This window comes from Rhinolophus hipposideros (assembly GCF_964194185.1).
Source record: "Rhinolophus hipposideros genome assembly, chromosome: 17".
Lineage (NCBI taxonomy): Eukaryota > Metazoa > Chordata > Mammalia > Chiroptera > Rhinolophidae > Rhinolophus > Rhinolophus hipposideros.
The window spans coordinates 33,615,447-33,622,356 of NC_138063.1; positions in this window are offsets into that span (position 1 = coordinate 33,615,447).

Here is a 6,910-nt window from a genome sequence, read left to right on the forward strand (position 1 = left end):
ATGGATTACTTTCTAACATATATCCAAGACAAGTTAAATTGGAGACTAAGATAACTTTTTTAACCAAAGGGTCTTCTCATTTCATATAAAAAATGAAACTGCCAGTTATATGGATTTGAAGGTGAAAGAAACAAAAAAACAACTTCACAAATTGAAAAAGCCAAACATAAGACTCCGGCCCTCAATAAGTATTCACTTTAAACATGATTTTCTAAAGGATTCATGGAACAATGTTTGAAAACCTAATAATTTATTTAAAGTGTTGAAATATTATTATAATTTATAACAATCATTTTTTAAAAATTTTATTGAAGACCTCACTAATCACAGTTAATGTTCATATTTCTCTCAAGACTCTGCCTTCAAAGACAATACCAAATGTTTCAGAAAAAAAACACAACGAGTATGCTTTCGGATTAAAAAAACCCAAAAGGAACCCAGACTACATAAAATACATGTCCAGTTAAAAAAAATTAAGTAAACCTGAGAAATTTCTTAGTTTAGTCTAGTAAAAAGCCCATGGGACTGATAGTCAGTAGATCTGGGTTATATTCCTGATTCCACCATCTAATAGCAAGTTAGTTCACCTTCCTAATACTCAGACTATCTGTAAGACGCATGGGTATTATGAGGGTTTATGAAGTCATGGGAAAGCACTTTTTAACCGATAATAAAATGTTCCACAAATGTAAAGTACAATTTTATATAAATACAGCTTACATATATAAACAGAATCATTTGGAACATTTGGCAAAGTAGTGGAATTTGGCAAAGTAGCTGGTTGGATGATTACCCATCTTTTTGGATAACAACAAGTGCCATGGTTGTCCCACACTTCAGCCACATGTAGGCTCATAGTCACAGAGGACTGCCAAAGCACCTACTAAAAAAATTATCAAGTATGTTTTTATAATTATAGTTTTAATGTTATCAAACTATGTCTCTTGTTCTCAATGCTCTAGTTCCTGGTCACAGAATATCAGCTTAATATAAGAACAGTTACTTTAAAGTCACAACTAAAGGTTTTCTCCCAGGCATCTGAAACCTCATTAATAACCTTAGGTTGGTTTGTGGTACAAACTACCTGTCACTCTAGAAGGATTGGTCTAAACTGATGAAGAGTCAGAAGAGAAATCTCATACCACAAAACTTTTTAAATATTTGCTATGCCTGTAACAATCATCATTCACTTCATTCGTGTCTCACATTAGTGTAGCAGCAATATGATTTCATTCAGCACTAAAAATGGAATAATTTTCAAATTTCACATTTCCCATCTTATCAAAAGAAAACTTGTTACACAACAATGAAACCAGAAGAAAAACATAACTTTATGTCAATGTCTCTGACTCTCTCTATCGAGTCTATTTCTCACTCCCTCTACTCAGCCTGCCCCTTCTCACCAAAAAGAAATGCTCATTTCATTAATACTTCAAAATTCATAAAAAACAAAAAGTGAACAATTTGTTCTTTAACAATCATTGTCAACTGCCCCCAATTTTTCTAATTATTTTCCATATATTGTTTCCTTACCAAGCTGGAAACCACGAGGAGCGAGGCAGAGAACAGAAACCAAGGTAGATACCATGAATCCATGTTGTCACTTCCAGTTAAAGGGTGCAAACTATGAAATTCAGAGTTGTGTTTACTTTCTAAAAGGCAAACATCATAACGGATAGCCTTTGGTCTCAATGATCCACCTTGCTGGTCAGCTTGTTGTTGTAGTAATCAAGGAGTTAAAGTCCGGTATCCTTAGCACAGCTCTGCAGAGTTTATTGGTTGGTTGCTTGGGGTTTTTTTATTTGTTTGTTTTCTTTTGTTTTTTTTCTGTGTCAGCAGTCAATAGCTGAATGCCTGGCTGAGACCTATTAATAAGTTCTCTAATGTATACATACGCTATTAAATGTCACTTGAGGAGAAGGAAATATCAAATGAATTTTGAATTTCAATCTTTCAAACAGTAAACATTTGTGAAATTCCTCCTACTCATCTAGCCCTGTGTGGCTTTCATGTACCTAGTTATATCCACAGCTTTTTATCATTCATTCATTTAACCAAAATTTATTGAGTTACAAAATCCTTTCATGTGCTAGAATAATGTGCATATTTGATATCCAGATTACGGTAGCAAAATAGCAACATATGTCACTCCTAAAATTTTCCATCACGCAAACTCAGGTGGGACTTAGGATAAAAACGCTAGGATTGTCCCAATCCATCTCTCAATTCTGTCTCACTTTTTTCTTCTTCTCTTGGAATAATTTCTCTTTATAGACAACCCATTCTCTAACTCAGGTCCCACAGTTTCAGTCTCAACTTACTGTTGAGATGCAGGTTAACTTTTTTGAAAAGTATTGTTGTCCACGGTATTTCTTTCCCTACTCAATGCTGGCCTTTGCCCTATTCTGTACTAATAGAAAGGATATGAAAAGACATGCATCATAGACAAAGGACATGGAAGGATGTTTCATGAGGACAAGCAAGGCATTCCCACCATCTAAGGATGGGATGAGAGTTAAAAGCTGTAGTAACTGTGGACCAATTCCTCACTTGCTCCCTGAGATCCCCAAGACAGTTTGTGGGATCCAAACCCAAATAGGCCTATTTCCTGGCTAGAGCTAGGAAACACTACTCTACAGAAGAGTCTTGGGATGAGAAGAGTATCTCCTGTGAGGCCTAGAGTGGAACAGAAGTATCAGAGAAAGCCTCCCAGTCTGCAAGGCCATGTGGAGAGGGATACGAATGTGTCCATAAGCAGAACAGACGGAATAACAACCAAGGAGCAGACAGAGAGACGGATGTTTCGGAAGGTGCTGGAGGATAGATGGCATGGGATCAGATGGGGTCCTCCCAGGGCCTTGGGCTCTTAAGCTCAGGCAGATGACTAAAGGTGCAATTAGTCTTCCTGATTGGCTTCCAAGTCAAGCCAATCCTGGCTTGATTGCAATTAAATTTCTCCCACCTACGTGGATGGAGACCCAAAATAATAATTACAGTTACGGAAAAATAAAGGTATTTATTATGCACATCCGTTTTCGTGAGCTGAGATATGTAACAGAGACACCTGGCTACATTCTACGTGTTGGGACAGGCAGCTCACATTCAAAGTGAGGAAACTGGAAGCAAAGGTTCTGAGGACTGTTGAAGTCTGTTTTCAACCCTAATTTCAGCATAAGGCCAGAGCCTCGCTAGGAATCTCAAGGACAATCACATTGAGCATGGCTGAAATCCAACTCCAAAACTGTGTTTTGACTACAATTAATGGACATCTTTTATATTTCCTTCTTTCTTGGGTTGTCAATGAAGGTCTTTAATGCAGAAGCTACATTTGGCTGGTCTAACGTATCCCCTGTTCCCCTGACTCGTATCCTGCCCCTCAGAAACCTTTCCAAGCCTCGTTATGACACATGGAGTCTGATCCCAGGAAACCATCTCTGCCTCCAGTTGCTGGTCCCCCTTGGTCTTCATTTCTCCCAGGTAATCTCAGGAATAGGAAATCCACTACTTGAGAGTCTAAGACTTATGGATTGCTCTGAGAGCCCCCTGGAACCATTAGGAAAATGTATTTCTCTTAGGAATGTGATTCTCAAAATTCCCATGGAATATGAGTCCACTCAGACCTGAGGGTAGCAGATCCTGAGTGTAAAAAGCTTTCTAACAGTAGAGTGCAGAAATTGCAACCAAAGATCCAGAAGACTTCACATCTTTTCTCTTGTAATGTCCATTTCCTTTACCTGATTCTCCTCCCTCCACCCCCCGAAAAGCTTTTGTTAGTAATTTCATGAGTTTCCCAATACTTGCTCTTTATGAAATCTTACAAACAATTCTATAACATATTGGGGAGGTACATATATATTTGAATTTAAATTAACTTAAATGGATCTAGGTAAAGGAGGAAAATGAGGGTGTAGGGATGAAAGAAGTTGCTTGGCAGCTATGAGAACACAAATTCAACAGGGGCCCAGGCAATTAAAGAGCAGAAAAGGGGATTGAACAGATTAAATCATGTTCTTTGTGCAGATTTTCTAAGCCTCTCCCCAGGATTACCATCTTTTACCTCATTTTTCAAAATTGTGGTGTGTTACTGTATTGGAGTTCTCCAAAGAAGCAGAACCAGTAGGATGGGTATGTAGATAGAGAAATTTATTTTAAGGAATTGGCTCAGAATTGTTGAGCTTGGCAAGTCCAAAATCTGTAGGGGAGAGTGGCAGGCTGGAGATCCAGAGAAAAGTTGATGTTGCAGCTTGGGTCCAAAAGCAGTCCTCTACTGGGCACCTCTATCTTTTTTTATTTTTTTAAGGCCTTCAACTGATTAGATGGGGCCCACCTACACTAGGGAGAACAATCTGCTTTACTCAAAGTCTACTGATTTAAATATTAATCTCATATAAAAAAATGCGTTCACAGTGACATTTAGACATGTGTTTGACCAAATATCTGAATACCATGGCCTAGTGAAGTTGACACATAAAATGAACCATCAGAGTTACCTTTTTACTTCTATTTGTCAGACTCTTCATAATGACAGACTCTTCATAATCATCTATTTATGGGGTAGCTACTGGTCATACAGGAGGTGGGTATTGTTGCCACTTAACACAATTGTCTTGACAGTCAGCCAAACTCCTGGCTGAAGACAAAGATACTATATATATATATATATATATATATATATATATATATATATATATATGATATATACTATAGATAGATAGATATACTATAGATACATATAGTATATATAAAGATACTAGAGAGAGAGAGAGAGAGACAGAGAGAGACAGAGAGAGACAGAGGCAGAGACAGACAGAGAGAGAGAGAGAGAGAGAGAGAGAGAGAGAGAGACAAAGACTTTTTTTTAATTAAGGTTTATTGAGGTAACAATTGTTAGTAAATTTACATAGGTTTCAGGTGTACAATTCTGTATTACATCATCTATATATCACATTGTGTGTTCCCCACCCAGAGTCAGTTCTCCTTCCATCGCCATATATTTGATCCCCATCTACCACCCCCTCCCCCATTACCCTCTGGTAACCACTAAACTCTTATAGTTCATCATAGGCATGAATAACAATAGAGTCACATCTTTGATACGAAAATATTAAAGAACTTCAGGAGTCAGCCTTCAGATTTCAAGAAGCCAGTTGGCTGAGGTGGCGAGGAACAATTCTCTTCCTACACAAGATGATCTTACTTCAAAATCCTGGACTGGTTTTATATAGGGAGCTCTCAGGCTGAGAGCCAGTCCACAAAGGGACAGTGAGGGGAAATTGCTGCAGCATAATGAGATAAACAGCTTCCTTCCACCACTACAAAAGGATCACCAGTTGGCTTGTAAAGTTTGGCAACCCTAATACAGCTCAGCTAGCTTGGCACCTCAAGCTATAACAGGCCTACGGTCAGCATCCATTGACTCTGCGATGGAAATAGTGACATCTGAGGTTGCTCCTAAACTGGTATCTGTATGTCTGCTTTATGGGACTGTTCAAGAGTTTTAACTCCCTGAAACTCAAGTCCAGTTTACTGCCTGTAATGCAGGGACTCAGCTTCCACTCCCCACACAAGAATGCAGGATATGGTGAGGCCAAAAAGGAACACCAATGGACCCATGCATAGTAGGTTCATACCATTATATTCTCGCTGGTGGCTGGGTTGGAGATGTAGGAAGAAGGAGCCACATAATCCGCACTCCACGATCCGCTTGCTAACCACACTTGCTAGCACAATCCGCTGTCCGTTTCTCTGCCAACCGCCTTTCCAGCACAGCCACGGCAGTTATATTAGTGGCTAATGGCTAACTGGTTACAGCTGACGGCCATCTAACAACCAAGCCAGCACCTTTCCACGTGAGGCCGAGAGCCTGGAAACTGCTCTCTGGGACTTCGTCCCTACACTGCCCCGGTAACTTAGGCCTGCAAACACCCAGAAGAAAGGATTAATACTCCTTCTTCTGTGTTCTGGTTGCACTTATCTACTGCACTCGTAACCCAGGATTATAGTTACAGGCATACTTTGGAGATATTGTGGGTTTGGTCCCCGACCACCACAATGAAGCAAGTTGTAATCTTTTGTCTTGGTGGGGAGTCTTGCCTTGGATTGGCCTCATGCAGGGTGGCATGCAGGGTCTCAGCTCCCACTCCCCACATAAGAACACAGGATGTGGCTAGGCCAAAAAGGAACACCCACGGAGCCATAGGTAGGGGAGTCATATCACTATAGTCTCACTGGAGGCTAGACCCACAACAACATGCGACCTGCTGTCTGCTTTTCTGTCTGCCAACCGACGGACTCCCCAACCAGCACAGCCGCAGCAGTTATATCAGTGGCCAATGGCTCAATGACTACAGCTGACGGCCAACTAGCCACAGCTGACGGCCATCTACTACCTGAGCCAGCACCTCTCCACGTGAGGCCGAGAGCCTGGAAACTGCTGTCTGGACTCTGTCCCCACAATTGGTTAAAAAAACTCAACATCTATGAAACACAATAAAGTGTAATTAAGTGAGTTATGCCTGTATTTTATAAATCTGCCTCTCTCAAGTAACTAACCAGAAACCAGTGTCACTGAACTATGTAACTCCAGTACTTGGCAGTTGCTAAACATTTGTTGAAAGAACTAACTACTGAAAATCCGTGTCTATTTATGAATTGCTTTCATAGGCTACCTTATCTGCTAGGCACATAAAAAAAATTTTATTGGCACAGAGGCCAATAAAATTACATGTTTTTGTCCTACATGGTTTTTTTTTTTTTTCTTCAAGAACTAATATTTCCCACTGGGAAGTAATGCAAGGCTTTGTTGTCATATATTAGTATGGGTTTCCTGTGTGCCCATCACTGCTTCATGATTTGGTCGGCCAAATCAGACTTACGAGCAAAGTGACAAGTACTTCTACAGAGTGAAATT